Source organism: Dama dama, chromosome 4 (genome assembly GCF_033118175.1).
Source record: "Dama dama isolate Ldn47 chromosome 4, ASM3311817v1, whole genome shotgun sequence".
In the NCBI taxonomy this organism is placed as follows: domain Eukaryota; kingdom Metazoa; phylum Chordata; class Mammalia; order Artiodactyla; family Cervidae; genus Dama; species Dama dama.
The window spans coordinates 18,891,845-18,913,998 of NC_083684.1; positions in this window are offsets into that span (position 1 = coordinate 18,891,845).

A 22,154-nucleotide genomic window follows, 5' to 3' on the forward strand; every position below is an offset into this window, starting at 1 on the left:
GACCTTCGTTTGCTTGAGGCAGGGCCAACTTTCAAAACTGGACTTCATAGAGAGGGCTCCCCGCTCACGGCTGCCATGTCGGAACATCAACAAGAAACCGTGAAAGGAGATCAAAGGGGCTCTGGTCAGAAACCACAGGACAGGGCTGGCATAGCCAGGAACAGTGGGGCAAGCGCATCTCAAAGCCAGTGCACCCGCCAGAGACGGCCTGCGAGTCCCCCAACCTCAGTGTTCTCCCTACCAAGCACCAGCTGCATGGCTACTTACACACAACTTTGAACTCAGCCCCTACTCTGTTGCTGGTGTTGTTTTGATGATTGTAAAATACATATGACATAAAATTCAACATTTTACCCTTGTGAAAGTGTAGAGTTTTCAGATGAATTAAGTACATTCATGATGTTACACAACCGTCACCTCTATCTCATTCCCAAGCTTTTTCCCACCCCAAAAGGAAGCCCGTCAGCATCCTCCCCACTGCCCTGCCCCAGCTGGACAACCACAAACCTGCTTTCCATCTCTGTGGGTTTGCCTGTCCTGGACACACCATATAAGTGGAATCCTATGCTATGCGGCCCTTTGTGACTGCCTTCTTTCACCTATTACTTTTTAACTGAACAAAGCATATCCCTAAAGGAAGCGTTGTGTTATTATCTATAATAGAAGACCTGTATCACTTGCCATAAATGAAAAATGACCATGAAAATTAACACACTGGAAACAAGCTCATGTCACCAAGTCTCTGAAGGACACAGCACACACCCCCAGAGGGTCCACAGCGAGGAATCATTTTACATCAGCATGTACACTTCTGCTCCATTCCACATTTCACTTCACAGCCATGTAACAGTCCCTGTAGGGCTAAACTAAACACTTCCTTTTTTCTTTAATATTTACTTATTTATTTGGCTGCGTCAAGCCTTAGCTGTAGCATGCAGGATCTCTGTTGCATTAATAAGGGGCCTTTATTGTGATGCATAGTCTCCCTAGTTGTGGCGCACAAACACAGGGATAGAACCCACGATCCCTACATTGCGAGGCGGATTCTTAATGAGGGAAGTCCCATTAGTACACTTTCTATTGATAGACATTTATGCTGCTTCTGTTTTGTGTTTCAAACAAAACTGAAATTGATATCTTTGCAACCATTCCGTGTCAGTATAATCTTGATATAAACTTCCGGAAAGCCTGGATCAAAAGATATTTGCATTTTACATTTCAGTTGGTGTTTCCAAGTGTTTTCTTTAGAAATAGTCTCAATGCCTCCTCTCTGTAGCAACATGTGAATATGCCCGTTTCTGCACCTAACCACTAACATGGTGAGTTACCAGTCTCTATCTTCACTAACCTGATAGGTGAGAAATGCATAGACCTCACTGTGGTTTTCATTTGCATTTGAGATAAGTATTCCTATCTCCATTTTATAAATAAGCAAATAGAGATTTGCCTGAGGTTACACAGCAAGTAAGTGCAAAACCAGGATATGAACCCAGGTCCACCAGACTCCAATTCCTGGGCTTGTCCCCCTACATTCCTGCTGCCTCTCATGGCACATGATGGATTCTGCCACTTGCAGATGGCTTGTTTCACCAATGGAGAGGACGCTCCTGGTTGGCAGGTTCCATATTCATTCCCCACCATGCCTGACTCGACACATAGGATGTGAGCACCCCATAGACACTGCTGGTGGAACCACTGGATTGGATTATCACACCTGCATGCCCATAGTGCAGCCTGGCTTTGAGGAGGCCACAAAAGGAAAGGACAAGCTACAGGAACAAACAGCCAGAGTTGTCATCATGGGACACCTCTGTGACCCTACAGTTTCTGCCATGTTCCCGAGCTCACCAGAGGGGTCACAACTGGGCTGAAGGGTGACTTATGCCAGTGCTCACAGGCACCTCTGATGTAGGGCCAGTGGGGAGTAGAGGTGTTAATACCTAAATATATAGAACTGGGGAATCAACCAGGACCATCTTCCACCAGCTACACGCTCAGGGCTGGTGAGCTTCATATCCTACAGGTTCTGGCAAAAGTGAAAATGACTTTTTCAGAGTGTCAGGTGTTTATTAGAACTAATAAGTACTAATAGAGCCCCAGAAATCAGAGAGCCCAAAAGACCACTGACTGGACTTTCCACAGCCCTAAGGAAACAGATCGGAGAAGGCAATGGCACCCCACTCCAGTACTCTTGCCTGGAAAATCCCATGGACAGAGGAGCCTGGTAGGCTGCAGTCCATGGGGTCACGAAGAGTCGGACACGACTGAAGTGACTTAGCAGTACCAAGGAAACAGATGTGGGCAGTCAGTGGGAGCCACTCACGTGCACTTGAAGGGCTCCTGACAGCCTTTCTCAGCACACACCCTTTCCTATTCTGTGGTTCACAGTAACTCTCTGAGGTCAGTGTTGCAGTCCCCTTTCACAGATGAGAACATGGAGTCTCAGAGTGATGGTGCAGCTTGCTTGAGGGCCCGCAGTTGGTATTGGCAGACACAGAAGCAGCTTTGATTGGACTCAACACTCAACAAGGACTCACCAAAGACCCCCTTGCCGAAAGGCTCTCTGGGAGCTAGGGGTCCCCAGGCCTTGTTCTCTGGGGACAGCCCCAGGCCCTGACCTCTTGCTGCTTCTGCTGAGGAGAACATCTCCCATGTCCTGGAATGCAGCTTGACGGCAGGGGGCTTGAAGGCTGCCAGAACCTCTCTCAGCACCCTTGCTCCCCTCCTAGCACCGAGGTCTGAACAAACCACAGACAGAGCAGCTGTGGGTGGGACTGCATGCCTCACCCTCCCCTCCTGGGCTCAGCAGGTACCAGGGTGTGGGCCTGATAGCATGGATTCTGAGAGAAGCTCCATCAGCCCAGCTCTGACCCAGCTGGGCGGGTCTGGGAGGAGTGACCCCAGTTCCAGGCCTGGGCCCCATGTGCTCACGGATGTCTGGGCTGGGCGCCAACCTTCTCCATTACAGCTTGCAAGGTCAGGCTGGGGTCTGAGTCTACACCCACGAGGCAGGGATGGGATGAGGTGACCAGGAAGAGCCCCACCCTTCCTCAGGCCCTTCTGACAAAATGGAGGGTCCATGAGAGCCACCAGCAGGAGGTAGACCCATGAGCTGAGCAAAACCCACCAGGCCTGGGGTGCCTTTAGCAGCCAAGCACCTCTTCTACCCTTTCTTCCACCAACCACCCTTCCTCTGGAGAGCAGCCCCTCCTGGACAGGTGATGGAGTTGCCAGTCACAGGACTCTCCCCCCAGGCATCCTGATGGACTGAGGAACAAGGGACAGGCTCGTGATGAAAGGATCATGTATTCCCCGGGGTTTTCCCATGAGGTCTGCAGAAGATGCTTCTGTGGTTACAAGGCAACAGTCACACATTGTCCTGGGGACAGAAGCAGAAATGGGAGCGAGAGAAAGAGACGGTCCCAAAGGGCTGGCATCTCCCACTGCAGGTGCCTCTAGTCAGCTCCCACCTGTCCCTCCCAACACCCAACAATTCCCGTGTTCTGCCTTTGCTGTCTCAGTAGGATTCTTATGGCTCACATTTCCTGAGCACGTGCAGCATGGCGGGGATCAGGGGGTGGGGGTGCGCACTGTTCTGAGTGTTGTACTTGGATTAACTCATTCCACCCCACAGGAGCCCTCTGGTGAGGAAACTGGGCATGCAGGTCAACAGCTCGCCAGCACAAAACCAACGGCAGGGCAGAGACTGGATCCGAACCCAGACCTGTGAGCTACCTTGGCGTTCAGCAGAGCTTCACAGATGGGCATCACTGCTCCCAACTGACAGCCAGAAATGTGCTGATGTCAGGTGTGGTCACAGGATCTGTGTCAGCCAAGAAGAGGGGCGTGAAAGTGGCACTGCCCCTCTTGCGTGAAGGCATTCTGCCCCCCACACACTTCTGCCCTCCCTCACCCAGCCTTGGCATCATGGATGCACATGCTGAGCTGGAGGTGCCTCTAGATCCAGGCAAGCTGGACGCTGAACAATTTCATGAGGGGACAGCTGTCCTGGGAGCCATCTCCACCCACAGTAAACTCTGCACCAGCAAGAAATCAGCACGTGCCATCCTCAGTCACTGGCTATTCAAGACTGTTTCTCACTACAGCAGTGTGTGGCCTGTCCTGACCACAGAATGTTTGTCCAACTTGCAAACAAGAGTCTTGCCCAAACTCTGAGGCCAGCACTAACTCCTGTCTCTTCCCACCAAACTAGCATGCCCTGTCCTGTTCATTTCTGTTGATTAAATTGGTCTTTTAAAGGGAGGCTTCCTCCCTAGCTCTGCAGTTGGAGACAAAGCCCTTGAGAGTGTGACAGCAACCCTGTGCTGTGGGCCCCCTTTCAGACCCAAATAAGGGACCCCTGGTTTGTAATCCCTCTAAGACCATCAGCAACAGATGTGACTGAAGATGGTGTACTGGAAATGAAGCCCAATTACAGGTCCAGTTACTACAGAGAATGGCCTCTTTGGAAGCCAAAGGGCCTTCAATTAGTGCAATTTCTGACAGAAAATTACTTCTCAAAACCCTGAGGTAAAAATGGGACAATAAGAAGGGGGGCTTGAAAATGATGAAATGGAGTTAAAATGCAGGGTTATTGATCATGGGAGACTCACAAACACTGCAGAGCATTCAACTTCAGCAAAGGACAGCCCAACTAGAAGGAACCCACACACACCTCTTGCACACAGTAATAGGGGTTCCTTCCTGGGAGCCCTGAGCCTCATCCATGGATCCACCTTACTAAAAGTTCATTCTCAGCAGTAACCCTCTCAGAGTCCCCAGAGCGGCCCATCCAGGCTTCACAGCATTGGAACTGATCTCTCCAAACCACTCTGTCAGTCAGTATAGGCTCACCTCAGAGATTCTGCAGGTTCAGGTCCAGACAACTGCAGTAAAGAGCATATCACAAGAAAGCAAGTCACACAAATTCTTTGGTTTCCCATGCATATAAAAGATGTATACACTATACTATAGTCTATTAAATATGCAATAGCAGTATGTCTTAAAAATGTGGACACCTTAATTACAAAATAGTTTATTGCTGAAAAATGCTAACCGTCCTCTGAGCCTTTAGCAAGACATATTCTTTTTGCAACGGTAACTCAATGATCACTGATCACAGATTACTATGACAAAATATGATAATAGTGAAAAAGCTTGAAATATCATGAGATTTATCAAAATGTGATTATGGAGACATGAAATGAGCAAACACTGTTGGAAAAATGGTGCCCATAGACCTGCATGATGTAAAGTTGCCACAAATTTTCAATTCGTAAAAAATGGATTACCTGCAAAGCCCATTAAAGTTAAGCACAGTAAAATGAGGTCTGCTTGTAATTACAGTTATTAAACACCTACTGTGTGCCAGGCATTACACTAAGCACCAGGGACACATCAGTGAATGGAGACCCAGTCCTCAAAGAACTTGCCATTTCATGGGGAAAGGGAGACAAAGGCAGGTCCACAAATAAGTAGGTTGGGTCAATCAGCCCCATAGACGTAACTGAATGGGGCCCCACTTTCTGCTTGTCTAGTGGTCCTTGCGCTGGAATGATCAGGGAGGCCTCTCAGAGGGGGGCCTCCGAATTGCAAACTGAATGAGAGGAGCCTGCAGGGCGACGAGCAGAGCCGAGATGGGGGGAAGACCCTGGGGGACACTGAAACCATTCATGGCTGAGGCTCTGCATCTCCTGCTTCCCCTCAGGATGAATCTGGGCTAAGACAGGTGTGGGAGAGACAAGGAGTGGTCACTAAAGGTTCAGCCACCCAAGACAGCTGGGACATGAGTCTGAGCTGCCATCTATTCGCTGAGTGCTCTTGGTCAGGTCATCTCCCCTAACCTCAGTTTCCTCACCTATAAGGGGGAAAGAATGATAATATTTGCCACTTAGGTCTGTGCACTCCTGGGCATTTATTCCAGAGGAATTCAAACAGGCTGGAGTACAAGTCTTTCCACACATGTCCACAGCAGCTTTATTTGCAATAGCCAAAAGGTAGAACCAGCCCAGGCATCCTCAAACTGGAGGATGGACAGACAAACTGTGGTATGTCCTCGCCATGGAATACCACTCAGCAAGTGAAAGGAATGAACAACACCTACATGGACCTCCATGGAATTTTTCTGTGTGAAAAAGAATCAGCCCCAAGGTCACATACTGAATGGTTACACATATATGACATTTCTGAAATGACAGAATTTAGAAATGGAGAACAGGTTGGTGGTTGCCAGGGGGTAGAGAAGGAGCGGAGGATGGAGCAGGAGGGAGGTCAGCATGGTTACAAAGATCAACAGGAGGGACCTCTGTGGTGTTGAAGCTGTTCAGTGTCTTGTCCAGCTATAAAATTTGGACAGAACCTGCAGGTTCTGATATATATCCCCGGGGCTTAGGTAATGACAGCAGCCACAGCAGTGAGCCACAGCTCCTATTTGGGAGGGAGCAGAACCTCCCTCACTAATCAGAAGAGCTGTTGTCCTGGCCCTTTCACCTGTCTGTCCACCCAGACTGGGTACAGGCATAGGTATCAACTATGCGCAGCAGAGCAGAGGCACTCAAGTCACTCCGTCACTCAGTTCTCGGACTGGAGGGCCCACAGGGAGCCCCGGAAACCAGAAATCACTTAGGAGCCCACATAGTGGGGGGAGGTGGAAAAGGGGATCCTTTATAGCTGCATACAAGTGCCTGGGCTCACCCCCAAGATCTGTGCACATGCGTGTGCCTGACCCAAAACAGCATACCTAGGACTTTGAGAATTGAACACAGAATAAACCATCGTCCAGATCCAAGACTGGCCACTGGGTGGTGCACACACGGGGCAGCTCTGACCAGCATGGCAGAGGTTTTGGAAACTGAATTGCCATCAGGACCACAGCTCATAGGAGACTGGTGGGAACTTGCTGCCTGGACAGGTCGATTGCCCAATCAACCAAAACTAGCAAAGTCCACCATGGCATTTAAACAAGACCTAGAGCCTCATAATACAATATTCCAAACGTCCAAGATACAAATGATAGTTATATACTTAGTGCACGTGCGCACGCGCGCGCGCGCACACACACACACACACACACACACACACACACACACACACACACACACACACACACAAGGAAAATCTCAACTTTTACCATCAAAGACAAGGACCAGACCCCTGTACCTATATGACATAGATCTTAGGATGATCAGAAAGACTTAAAGCAGCTATTATAAAAACGCTTCAAGAAGTAAGGGCAAACACTCTTAAAGTGAATGGAAAGATAGGCGGTCTCAGCAAACAAAGAGAAGATATAAAGGAAAACCAAACTGAAATTTTAGAACTCAAAAGTACAATAACCAAAATGTTAAAGCTAAAATAAATTAAAATTTAAAATGTTAAAGCTCACTGAATGGGCTCAATAACAAAACTGAGATAGCAGAGGCATGAATCATTGAGAGTATGGATAGATTAATAGAAATTATTCAGTGTGAACAACAACTCAAAAAAGAATTTTAAGAACAGGGGGAAAAAAATGAACAGGGATTCAGGACCTGGACCAGAAGGTCTAACATTCATGTCCTAAAAATCCCAGGAGGAAAGGAGAAAGAAAAAACGCCATGTAGGAAAATATCTGAGAAAATAATAGCTGAAAGCATCTCAAATTTGTCAAAAAGCAAATTCAGATTTGCTTACAGATTCAAGAAACTCAGTGAATCCCCCAAAAGGAGAAATTCAAAGAAACTTGTGTCTAGATACATAATAATCAAAAGGATCAAAGCAAAAGACAAAGAAAAAAATCTTGAATGAAACCAGAGAAAAAACAACCCATTACTTACAGGAAAACAATGAAGCAAAACCCTATAGAACTAAAAGGAGAAACAAATCCACAATTACAGTTGGGGAACTCAACACTCCTCTCTTTGTTCAAGGGAACAAACAGACTGGAAATCAGCAAGGATGTAGATGAACTGACCATCAAGCAATTAGATGTAATTCATAAAGCACCATCAAAAGCAAAATGCCTTATCCTTTTCAAGTGCACATAGAACAAAAAAATCAACAACCATTTCCTGGGTCATGAAACAAACCTTATCAACCTTACAAGAACTGAAATCAAAGTATGTTCTCTGATAATAATGAAATGAAACTAGAAATCAATTTCAGAATAATAACAGGAAAATATCCAAAAACTAAAACATATCTAAATAATTGATGTCATAAAGGAGTTCTCAAAGAAAATTAGAAAATATCTTTAACTGACTGAGAACAAAACTACGACATAAAACTTATGGAGTCCAGCTACAGTGGTGAAAGAGAAATTCATATCATCAAACGCTGGTTTTAAAGAAGAAAGGGCTCAAATCAATGATCTAACTTCTCATTATTAGAAACTAGAAGAGTAAGACAAACCAAAGTAAACAGAAGGAAATATATAATAAAGACTAGAAATAAATAAAATTGAAAAGAAAAAAATTATAGGAAAATCAATGAAATGAAAAGCTGGTTCTTCAAAATAATAAAACTGATAAAACTCTAGCAAGAATGACAAATAAAAATAGAAGACACAAGTTATTAATACCAGGAACACAAGAAAACATATAGTCACAGACCCTCAAACATCAACAGTACAATAAAGGAATACTATGAACAAATCTATGTCAATAAATTTGACAATTTAGATTAAATGAAATTTCCAAAAAAAAAGCTAGAAACTAACAAAATTTATACAAGATGAAATAGATAATATGAATAGTTTAATAAGCATTTTTTAAAATTTAATTCATAGTTTAAGATCTTTCAAAAAAGAGATCTCCAGGTTCAGGTAATTAAACTGATGAATTCTAATACCAAGCATTTAAAGATAACATCATTCTATACAATTTCTTCCAGAAAACAGGAAAGAAGGAAATGCTTACCAATTAATTTTATGAGGCTAGTGTTACCCTGATATCAAAACCAAAGAGAGTACAATTTAGAAATTTTTAAGAGCTACAGACCAATGTCTCTCATGAACATAAGCACAAAAGTCCTTAACAAAATACTAGGAAATTGAATCTATCAATATATAGAAGGAATGATACACCACAACCTAGTATAATTTACCCCAGGAATGTGAGGCTGGTTCACTATTCAAAAATTCATTAATATGGTCTACCATAGTAACAGTCTGAAGAAAACCCATATGATGTGTCAATTGATAAATACAAATCATTTGACAAAATCCAATATCTACCTATGATTTTTAAAAACTAGAAATAAAAGAGATCTTCCTCAATCTAATAAAGAGAATCTACCAGAAAAGAAAAAAAAAAATCCCCACAGTCAACATTATACTTATGATGATGAAAGATTAAACACTGTTCTCCTAAGATTGGGATTTAGGCAAGAATATCTACTCTCAACACTCATGCTAAACATCATCCTGGAGTGAGTCAAGACAAAGAAACAAAAGACATACAAACTGGGTAGAGAAAAAGGAACCCTTCTGCACTGCTGGTGGGAATGTAACTTGGGGCAGTCACTATGAGAACAGTATGGAGGTTCCCTAAAAAAAACTAAAAACAGAGTTACTATATGATCCAGCAATCCCACTCCTGGGCACATAACCAGAGAAAACTATAATTTGAAAAGATACATGCACCCACAATGTTCACTGCAGCACTGTTTACAATAGCCAAGATGTGGAAACAGTCTAAATGCTCACTGATAGATGAATGGATTAAGAAAATGTGTGTGTATGTCTGTGTATAATGTATATATTATATATATAATGGAATATTACTCAGCCATAAAAACAAATGAAGTAGTGCCATTTGCAGCAATGGATGGACCTAGAGATTATCATCCTAAGCGAAGTAAGCCAGATAGAGAAAGACAAATATTATATGATATTGCTTATATGTGGAATCTAAAAAAATGATACAATGAACTTATTTACAAAACAGAAACAGACCCACAGACATAGAAAACAAACTTATGGCTACCAAAGGGGAAAGGAGGGAATAAATTAGGAGCTTAGGATTAACACACTACTATATACAAAACAGATAACCAAAAAAGACCTACTGTTTAGCCCAGGCAACTATACCCAACATTTTGTAATAACCTATATATATATATATATATGTGTGTGTGTGTGTGTGTATATATATATATATATATATATATATATATATATATATATATATAATCACTTTGTGGCACACCTGAAACTAACACAATGTAAGTCAACTATTCTTCAACTTTTAAAGAGACATGCAAATCGGAAAGAAAGAAATAAAACTCTCCCTATTCACAGCATGTCTAAAATTAAAAGTCTAACCAGACCAAGTATTGGTAAGAACATGGAGAAACTGGAGCTCTCCTACACTGCTGGTAGGAATGTGAAATAATGCAGCTACTTTGTTAAACAGTCTGGCACCTTCTCAAAAATATAAACATTCACCTACTATATGACCCAACCAGACTCCCAGGTATTTACCTGCGAGAGAGGAAGACACGTGTTCATGCAAAGACATATACATAAATGTTAGGCAACTTCATTGGTAATAGCCTCCAGCTGGAAACAACACATATTCATCAGTAGGTGAATGGAAAAACTGTGGTATAATCACACATTGGAATATTGTTGTTATTCAGTCACTAAGTTGTATTCAACTCTTTGAAAACCCACGGACTGCAGCACACCTAGCACCCTGTCCTTCACCATCTCCCAGAGTTTGCTCAAACGCATGTCCATTGAGTCAGTGATGCTACTCACTGGCTACACTGGAATACTACTCAATGATAAAAAAGAATTACTGATGCATGCTACAACAAACATCAATCTTGAGATAATCACTCTGAGTGAAGTAAGCCAGTCAAAAACAAATTCATTAATACAACTCTAGGAAATTCATACTGCCATGTGACAGAAAGCAGATCAGGAGCTGCCTGAGAATAGGTAAGGGGAGGGCAAAGGAATCACAAAGGATATTAGGAAACTTTAGGGGAGAGGAAGTATCAATGACATTTTCATTATTTAGAGTTTGGTAAAGGTTTCATAGTTGGATACATTATGTCAAAACATCAGCTTCTATGATTTAAACGCAAGCAGTTTCTTGTTGTCAATTATACTCAGATTTTTTTTTAACTCAACAGACAGAAAACAAACAACCCAATTAAAAAATGAATGAAAAGCTTTAACTGATACTTAGCCAAAGAGGGTATGTGTATGACAAATAAACACATGACAAGAAGTTTAATACAATTAGCCATTAGTGGAATGCAAATCAAATCAAGATGAGATACCACTACACATTCACTAAAATAGTTAAAAATACTCACAACACCAAGTGCTGGTGAAGTCACAGGAAAATGGGAACTCTCATCCACTGCTGGTGGGCTGCACAGTGATGCATGCACTCTGGAAAACAGTTTGGCAGTTAATTAAAAACTTAAACACACAACTACCACAAGATCCCACCATCTCATTCCTGGTATTTACCCAGCAGAAATAAAGACATGTTTATACAAAAACCTGCACACAAATGTTGATGGCAGCTTCATTCATAATCACCAAAATCTGGAAACAATTCAAAAGTTCTTCAACTGGCAAATGATCAACAAATGATCTGCTTGAGTGTCCTCTGCTTGGTCCATCCAATAAAGGAATACTACTCAGAAAGAAAAAAGAGAAGCTGCTGATACATGCAACAGCTTGGCTAGATCTCAAAGGCATTGTGCTGAGTGAAAGAAGCCAGGCTCCAAGGTTCTGGTCTCTGATTGCATTGACATGACTCTCTGGAGCAGACAGCATTATCGTGCTGGGCTCTAACCAGGAGTCTCCAGGGTCTGGTGACGAGGGGAGGGTGAGACCGTGCAGGGGTACATGAGGGAGATTTTTGGAGTGGTGCAGCTGCCCTGTATCTCAATGGAGATGATGATGACACAAATCTACACATGTGTTAATACTCATAGGACCACACAAAGAAGAGAAAGTCAGTTTTAATGTATGTTAACTTTAAAAGGGTATAAAGGAGTGATGAGTATTTGAGCTCTGTGCTAATGAAGAAAAATATCTCCCAAAACACATGACTCCAATCAGAGCAGTAGGATCCTGGCTCGGCACTGGCCAGTGTCCAGGGAAGAGGGACAGAACTTTCCCCGTGTGAAATGGAGAAAATTCACATTTTCTGGAACTCGCATAACCATGATTCTCCCACTCAGCCCATTTAGTCCTGAATCTAGAATGAGGTAATAATTATACAGCCCGAGGACTCTTAACAGCATGGAGGAGAAACTTAAGCAAAGCCAGCGAGGGGGAAGTTCTACCAGAAATGGGAAATTTGAGCCTGACCAGAGGTCTCAGGGTTGCCCTCCCTCCCACAATGGTAAGTTCTCAGCCAGGGCACTGTTAACCCCAAGGAGGTTCCAAGCCTCCAAGCCTGCAGCAAACATGCTTCAAAGACAGACCCTGGGGTAAGTCTGCATGCACTGCTTCTCCTGAGCCCAGCACAGTGTAGGATGGTTCTCCACGTGCAGACTGACCACACGCACTGCAAAACATCTGCATTCCTGGCCCCTCCCCATCACTGTCAGAGCCAAAATTTCCATCCCTGTGTATGTCCAAACAACCATTGGGCGATTCCTCTGCTTGAGTGTCCAGAAAAAGAAAAGGAGGTTGAGTTGGAAGCAACTGCTCACTTTATCCTGATTTGAAGAGTGTCCCTAGGGCCCAGGGGACAACACAGTTCATGCAATGAGATGAAAACTGTTCATGTACAAACACCCTCAGTAGTTTTTGTCCCTAGTCTTTAAGAAAGAATGCCAGTTCTAACCACATGTCTCCTCCCTTCTCCAATGCCCTCTGAGGAGAGGTCTGTAACCCCCATGAGACTCAGGCCTTCAGTAGGGCTGCATCTGGACCACAGAACCGTAGTCCAGACCACCAGCAAGGTAGCCTGCGGTCGCACAGAATGCCCAAATTGGAAACAGAAAACCTAAGTCCAAGCCTGGACCTCACCACACCACCCCTCTGAGCCTTGGTGTCCTCATCTGTAAAATGGGGCTAACAGGACAAGCTCTCTCCCTGGCCATACATTCTGTTCCCTCTTACAGGGCATGCTCTTCCCAGGCTCTCACAGCTGTTTCCCAGAAGCCTTGCAAATGCCACCTCCCCAGAGGCACCATCCAAAGTAAACTCCCACCCCAGTCACTTTGTATCACAGCGTCCTGTTGAATTTCACCAGGCAGGTGCCGCCACTGGGATTGTCTCTGTCCTCTCTAGACCATCGTCTCTTCCAGATGAGGATGCAAGCACCACGAAGGCAGGATCCTGGCCACCTCAGCTCCACTCTATACATCAGGACCCGATACCCAGGACATGAACACTGTGTTTTGGTTGGATGAGTGATGCTTCCCCAACTCCCAGGGTTGTTTTGGGGTCGGGGAAGCCTGTGTGAGCAAGCAGTCTGCACCTCAAGAGTTGGTGGGTCTCACTAAGTAGACCTCAGATACACCCACTCGTGTGCGCCATAGGAAACCAAGAGCTGGAGTTTTGTGTAAAAAGCCTCAAATCATAAGATTTGGAATGCTGTGCTTTGCCAGCTTGCCAGAGTACAATTTTGCTAGGAAATAAAAATATATAATACTGCCACAGAATTCAGAGCCAGTAAGAATTCTAGCTTATTAGCCAGACCAGATGCATCTTCCCCTCCTTGTCAGTTATGTTCACCAAACATTTAGAAATCAACTTTCAAAGTTCTTTCAAAATGGGAACCCAGCCCAGGGCTCCACACTGGAGCTCAAGTTACATTTGGATGCTAAGCTTAGCACCTAAAATAAAACTGAACTTCTCCATGGTGTCTCAACACCCCATCCTCCCAAGAGTGGTCCATCAACTGACATTCAAGTTAGGAGAGCAGAGTTTGCACTTTGCAGCAGTCAGACCCCCACCCCCACCACCACCACTGACAGGGGCACCACCCACCCTCAGGGCCTCAAATTTCCTCATCAGTGAAGCAGTTACTAGTAAATAGCTACAGGAAGACCAATCCTTACAATAGTGTTAGCTATCAGCAGGCACTCAACAAACAATACTTATGATCAGCATTCCTTGCTGAGAGGCTTTGAGCTAGTCATTTCACTTTCTAGACTGCAAAGTAGGTACAGAAGTCCTTTCCTGCTTGCAAGCTTGCTGAGACAGTCAAATCAGATCATGTTGGACAATGTGCCAGTTCCCCAGGGATGTGTAGTCTCCCCTTGCTGACTGAGGGGAATCAGAGAGAGGCTAAAGAGGTTTTAAGAGCATTTCTCCTTTAAGCAAATCCATGGGGATGAAATCCTGTCCTGAACTTTTAATCAGAGCTATGAACCACGCTGGCTTAAAACTCAACATTCAAAAAACTAAGATCATGGCATCTAGTCCCACCACTTCATTGCAAATAGATGGGGGAAAGGTAAAAACAGTGACAGATTTTATTTTCTTGGATTTCAAAATCACTGCAGACCGTGGCTGCAGCCATGAAATTAAAAGATGCTTGCTCCTTGCGAGAAAAGCTATGACAAACCTAAACAGTGTATTTAAAAGCAGAGAGATTACTTTGCCGACAAAACTCCACATAGTCAAAACTATGGTTTTCTCAGTAGTCATGTACAGATGTAAGAGTTGGACAATAAAGAAGGCTGAGTGTTGAAGAACTGATGCTTTCAAACTGTGGTGATGGAGAAGACTCTTGAGAGTCCCCTGGACTGCAAGGAGATCAAACCAGTTAATCCTAAAGGAAATCGACCCTGAATATTCACTGGAAGGACTGATGCTAAAGCTGAAGCTCCAATACTTTGGCCACCTGATGCAAAGAGCTGACTCATTGGAAAAGACCCTGATGCTGGGAAAGATTGAAGGCAAGAGGAGAAGGGGACGACAGAGGATGAGATGGTTAGACGTGGGTTTCAGCAAACTCTGGGAGATAGTGAAGGACAGGGTAAGCCTGGTATGCTGCAGTTCATGCAGTCACAAAGAGTCAGACACAATTCAGCAACAGAACAACAACAGTAAACTACATGCTAGGGGAAATATGGGGTGGAATGGGGATGTGCTATGAGAGTCATTGGCAAGGGGGTATTGGAACAGCAAGATGGAGTTGTGGCTAAAGATGCAGTCTTCAGGCCAGCAGCTGCAGGAGTGGGGAATAGGGCAGTGGGGCTGGAGATCTAGAAGGTTCAGCTGCACAGCACCACAGCTATCCCCAGATGGCACCTTGTGCAAATGTGAAAAAGATACCCCTTCCCCAAGATACTCTGCTCCCATTTTCTGCAAAATTGACACAATAAATATACAAATCTACAATGACTACTATGTGAGTGGTGCCTGGGATTGGGCAGTGCACAACCTATACAACTGTACTTAGTGTGTACTCCAGCCCGAGGAGACCATGAACTCAACAAGGTTTAAGGAAATCAACTGAGCACAGATACGTAGATTTTAAATGGTTACAAACAGAACATGAAAAAGGATCTCAGCAGATGTGGAGAAATCGGAAGCCTTATGCATTACTGGTGGGAATGTAAAATGAATCAGTTACCGTGGAAAACACTTGGCAGTCCTTCAGAAAGTTAAACATAGAAGAACCACATAATCAGTAATTCAGTCCTAGATATATACCCAAAAAGAACTGAAACAAAAAGTTGTACACAAATGTTCATGGCAGCATTATTCACAACAGCTAGAAGGCAGCCACAGCTCAAATGTCCATTACCAGAATGGATACATAAAATTCATCCACACAACAGAATAATAATAAGTCATAAAAAGGAATGAAGTACTGACACATGCTACTATGTGGATGAGACTCGAAAATATGCTGACAGAAGCCCATCACAAATAGCAGTGTGATTCCATTTCTTGAATTGTTCAGAAGAGACAAATCCACAGACACAGAAAGCAGAGTAGTGGTTGTCAGAGCTTGGGCAGAAGAGGAAACAGGGAGCGACTGCTTAAAGGTCCTGGGTCTGCTGGGGTGACAAAAACATTTCAGAACTAGAGAGAGGTGATGACTGCACAACAGTGAATGGGCAAAATTCCACTGAATGTAACACTTTCGGATGGTTAATTTTGTGTTATGCGACTGTCATCTAATTTTCAAAATCCCTCAGCAGTTACATTTAGGAAAAGCCAACAAGGACAGAGAATGACACATGACCAGGTGCCCACCGCTCAATGGTAGAAGGACACATAAGCCCTGGCAGGAACATAGATCTCACTGGGAAAGGGAAGAAAGGGATGAGGGGAAACTGACTCTCCATGACAGTGTTAAACTCAGCATGACCAGGTTCCTTGGAACCAGCAGGTTGGATCTTCCAGACTTGGTGGACACGGGATCTTAAGAGGTAAGTTTGATTATAGAGAAATAAGAAAAGACACAGCTGTGCACACTTGACTTCAAAATGTGAAAGTCAGTGTCTACACTCAGAGCAGAATCCTGTTATCATTCCCATCATATAGATAAGGGACACCAAGACTTGGGGAGGGCTAAACCACCTGCCCAGGGGACACAGCTAACACCTAATATGTGAACTCAGGCAGCCCAACCCTAGAGCCCCAGTCCAGACACACTCCCTCTACCACGTCCCACATGAAGGGAGGTCACCAGACTAAGAAGGTGTCAGAGCAAAGGGGCAGAGGGTTGAAAGAGAATGCATGCTTCTGGGTCTATGCCAAGTCTGAATCATGCAGCTGATGGTGGTGATGAGGTGGGTGGGGATAGTGCTGAAGATGCTGATATGAGGGTGATGGTGATGGTGATGGCGATGACAGAGATGGGAATAGTGTGCATAGAACAGGATAGGTCTAAGGACTGATTCAGGAAAACTATTTAAAACCCTTTGTTTAATTTCTGGCATACAAGAAAGCCCTCAGTGAATGCTAACTACTGTGACTGTTATTGCTATCATTATAAACTTCTGGTTTTAAATCTGCTTCTAAGCAATTTTAAGTAGATTTGTATGTACCCCTCAAACTGTGACCTGTATTAATCATGATTCTTACAGTTAAATACGGCCCATTTCCAGCTCATTCATTCCAATCAGGGAATTATTTGCTTTTCCCAACTAGACAGTCTGTGCTGTTGTTAATATGGACTAGAAGGCCCACACAGTGTCTCCAGTCCTGCTCTCCCTACTTCCCTCTGCTGTTTTCCTTGCTCCAGGGTTTCATTTGGGGTAGGTTCTCCCACGGGGATGGCAAGGAGCTTCAGGCAGCATCACATCCAAACCCTCACAGCTTGGCAATCCCAGGGCAAAGGGAATGTCTCTTTTGCTGTGTTCCAGAAGAAGACTCCTGGAGGGCTCTGCCCACCATGTCAGAGGGCATCTTCCAATCAGTCACTGAGGTCAGAAAGAGTGGAGTGGTCTCACCGCTGAGCCCAGGTCCCATGTTCGTACAGTCAAGTGAGCAGGGGGTAGAGGGAAGGTGATTCCTTAAGGGGAACGAAGGGGAGATGGGTGTGGAGTGGATGAAATCAGCAGATGGCCACTTCATGTCCAGGATGTTGGGAGGTCCAGAGGTGGACAGCCTGCCCCTTAGGGGAAGCATCTATTCAGCTGGCATCTACTGACAGCTTGCATGCACCACTCAAGCTTACTGTGCACACAGCAGCCCGTTTCCTGCAGATCTAGAGAACTTGGCCTCTTACCTACCCCCAGGAGGGAGGCTGGGGTTGGCCACAGCTGTGGACCAGAGAAGACACTGCTTCTCTGCTTCTTCCATTACAAGAAAGGGTTAAAGTGTTGGGGAGGAGCCTCCCCATTTGGGCAGGGAAGGGAGGGAGCCCACACACAGGCTTCCTGCAGGGGAGGGAAAGACTGGGTGGCCTGAGGCAAGGTATGCTGGGGTGGGCCTGCTTACTCAGAAAGCCCAGAGCCAGCAGGCCCTGGGTCAAAGTTTAGCCCCCCGAGAGCCTCTGGGTTGAGTTCATTCTTCTTAACTGATATCATGAGGCATCTTCTGGAGGAGGAAGGAAATGATCTCCCAGGAATGCATGCAAAGATGGTCTGGGGGTGTTTCTGGAATTGGGCAGGTGACAGGAGCTGCGGGATTGAAAGTGGTATGTGTGCGAGAGAAAGTGAATGTGAGTGTGGTCTGCGCAAGTGCCTGTGTGTGCTATTATATGAGGAGACCTACATCTGTCTCAGCCATTAATCCCCTAAACCAGTCAGTGTCACAGTAAACCTCCCCAGAGCACCTCCTGAGTGCTGGGCATGGAGCTGAGCACCTCCACGGCTCTTCTCCTCCTCTGGGGTGGCTGAGAGAGGTGAGGCATGAACTAACTCGACCGCTGTTTCTCAGAGACACTGACTGACTGACGTAGCCAGTGCTGCACCCTGGGACTCACACCCAAACCTTCTGACTCCAAAGCTACCACCTTTCCACTGCAGCCCACGGCCTCCCCTGATCCCTAACAAACGGCCATCTGTGTTTCCTTGTCCAGAATTGGGAAACTCACTGAATCTAAAGGAAACAACCCTCTGTGCCAGAGGGTGCAAATGAGAACTAGAGACCCTTGGGATGTACTCACCCCTCACGTGGGTTTTGTTGGTCATCACTTTTTGTTGGTAAAATTTTAGATTTTATTATCTTCAAGCAGTTCATCATAGCTCACCATGCCATATTTCCTTACATCCCCAAACACCAATCATCTCTATCATCTGCCCAGCTACTTGAGGCATTTCAGGGAATCAGAATGAATGGCCATTGACACTGCTAACTGTCAGACAACTCTTTGTCAAAGTGAGCTGTGACTTCAGCCCTCCTTGGCATAGTTCTACCTCTGTACACAGAAGATGTCTAATTCATCTTCCCATTATGGTGAGGATGATGGCAGTGATGATGATACTAAAAAAAAAAAAAAAAAAAAAAAATTACCCAGGACCCTTGTTAAAGTGGTATTGTTGCTGTTTAGTCACTAAGTCAGTCTGACTCTTTGTGACCTCATGGACTGTAGCCCACCAGGCTCCTCTGTCCATGGGATTTCCCAGGCAAGAATACTGGAGTGGGTTGCCATTTCCTTCTCCAGGGCATCTTTCTGACCCAAGGAGCAAACCCACATCTCCTGATTAGCAGGCAGATTCTTTTCCACTGAGCCACCCTGTTAAAGGGGTGAGGTTGCCTTTATTCAAGACTATTGCAATAGGTGTAGGGCCCAGTGAGACACTGCAGGAACAAAGAGAGATTGGGTTCAACTCAATTCAACAAGGAAAAATGAGAACTTAATAGCTAGTGTCAGCAGATAAAAAATTAATAGTAGGAAACACCAGGGATGAGGGTGAATATGGCTAAGCTGACCAACAGGATTCATGCTGAAGGCAGGCCAGGTGGTCAGACACCACCAGGGGAGAGTGGGAAGGAGGAGCTGTGTCGTATGTTGAGGGTGGTCAGATATCAAAGGTGGGGGATTCTGGCTAAACTGACTAAGCAGACTTCGTGCTAAAATTGGGCTCCTGAGGACATGCTGAAGGATGAGGCCTCATGGAAAAAGTGCTCAGAGGAGCCTTACTAGAGTCTGGTCAAGGGAGAGTGGTTAAGTGGTGAGTGACTGGCCCCTAGCCCCACCCTCAACACATCTACAGTTGTGCACCCCAACACTGCTGGCATCGGTTCATCAAGTCTGACCAAGGCAAAGACATCTTTTAGTTATGGCTTTATCTCAGTTATAAAGACACATGTTTTGAATTTTGAAACCACTCACAGCCCTTCTTTCTCACCTTCACAACTCCCAGGGTCCTAGAGCAGAGCTAGGAAATTCTGATCTAGAATGAAACTGTGCTCCTGTCCCCAGCAGTGGGGAGTCTGTCCCAGCTGCAGAGAGGGCCCAGGCAAGCCAGCCTTCTCGGGGGCTTGGATATAACGACTGGGCATTTAGCCTGACTGACGGACACTCTGACCACAGTCCTCACCCCAAGCACCCCCTCAGACTGGCCCAGGCTCTACCAGGCCACATTGAAGTTCACCTTCTTCCTCTACCCATCCCATTTCCTCTGCCTTCCTTTCAAAAGTATTCATCACCCAAAAGTCTTGCACGCAACCTGTCTCAGTATCTAGTTCCAGAGGCCCACCTGTGACAGATGCAGTGAAGAATTCAGGCCTTTCTCCCCTCACACAGTCTCAACACTGGGCGTCATGGGCACATTTGCCTGACACCTCCAAATACATCTGAGAGCCTCAGTTATCTGAGTCAGAGCAGTGGGACTGACGATGGAGATGGGAGGAGGAGGAAGGGGGAGGAAACGAGAACCTCTGTGACCCTCCAGTTACCCTCCTGGCTGAACACACCATGGGAAATCAGAGTTTACAGTTCCTTTCCCCAACAGAAAAGGAAGTGCCTTAAAGACAAGAAAAAGACGTTAACACGGGGTCTTTAACACGGTGCCTGGCAACCAGTCTGCCTTCAGCAAGTCGCGGTATGCCTGTCCCACATGAGGGGCCCTCCAGATTCATTTCCGCTGCTCAGGAGAAACAGATCAGACTTGAAGTCTCATATCTGGAAACGGGGCACTGAGAGGGACTAGGTTCTGGCACAGATGGCGCTTTCTACCGCATGGGGGCAGGGAGGCCAGTCCCTTGTTGCAGGACTTATTTTCCAAGTCCAAGTTGCTGCTCTAACAACAAATCCAACTTCATTTGGCAGTGAGGAGATGCTCATCCCTTCGACCTTGCTAATCTGCTCCCTGGAAGCCTGGCAAAAAAAAAAAAAAAACTTCTAGCTTCAACACTCTCTGATGAAGGAGGAAAACGTTCCAATTCTCTGACAACGGTGAGGCCCTGTGTCCTCAGCAGAGGGTGAATGACACAGCCATTGTTAGCCCCCAAAAGGGTTCAGACAGGAATGGCCCAAGGCCCTGGGAACAAGGTGGAAAGGTGGGAGTGGTCCCTTTAACAAATAAGGGTCACCTGAGGGGGTCTCACAGGCCCTAAACTGTGTTTCCCACATTCCAAGGAGAGAAGTGTCCACAGGCACATTCCTCAAACAGTCCAGCAGTTCCACAGCCTCTCCTGGGCGTCTTCTCGGGCAGGGTAGTGCGCGCGCGTGTGCGCGCGCGTGCACACACACACACACACACACACACACACGCCCAATTCACACCTGATCTTCTCTTCTGTGTCAGCGGGGAGGGTGGGTGGGAAGGTGACTTTTCAGGTTGGAGGGTCACTGACCCAAGAACGCACAAGCAAACATCCTAAAACACCACAGAGAGCCTCTGGAAACTGATTGGAACCAGTTGTGTGGTCGACAAGAATGAGGGCCGCAGAGGACTGGAAGGCCAGGACAATGTCTGCTCTGTTCTGAGGCAGGGAACAGATGCCAGCGTTCTTCTGACTTTACAGCTTTTTCTTGGCTTGTGCGGGTGAAAGAGGCTGATTAAAAATGGGGCCCGCGCTGGGTGCCGAGCAGCCTGCCAGAATATGGCACAAGACACGGTGGGCCCACTGGAACCCTCGCTGCCCCCAGTTCCCACTGGACACATGCATCAGGCAGCCTAGCCTCCAAGGCCAAGAGGCCCCAGGGATGCTCCTTCCTTGCCTCTCGGGCCTTCTTCCTGCCCCTGTGCCCGAGGCCAGGCCCAGGCTAAGAAGCAGAGCTGCACCAACACCCTCTGCCTTCCTCCAACTAATAAAACCTTTCAGAAATGGATGGAAAGACATTCATCCCCTCCAAACCCATTTCTTCCTGTAGCGGTGTCGTAGGTAAAACCGAGTAAGCCCAGGGCATTGAGTTTCACTGGGCGAGTCACTGTGTGGTCTGTTCTGAGAGCCAAGACTTTCCAACCATAGATTTCAACGGCGGTTACTCAAGTTTGGGTAAGAAAACACTTACCCAATTTCCGAGCAGACAGTGAACCGCGGGGCCTGTAACAGATATGGAGAGAAGGAGCATGCGTTTCCCGGCAGCGCCCGGCTCCCTGGCCTGTGCGCACGTCTGCGGGGCTCCTACAGGATGCGGCCAGGCCTGCCAATTAGCCTCTGGCCCCTTCTACTGGAGATGGGGCGAGGGTCCCCCGTGTGCGATTCATAGAATTTCACACGGTGCCCGCTCCTCTGCTAGAAGGGTCGAGGCTCGCGGGAGGAAGCTGGAATGTGGATTGGAAAATGAAAATATTCCGTTAATGAGGAGCCAGAAAAGACTGGAAATGCCAGAGCT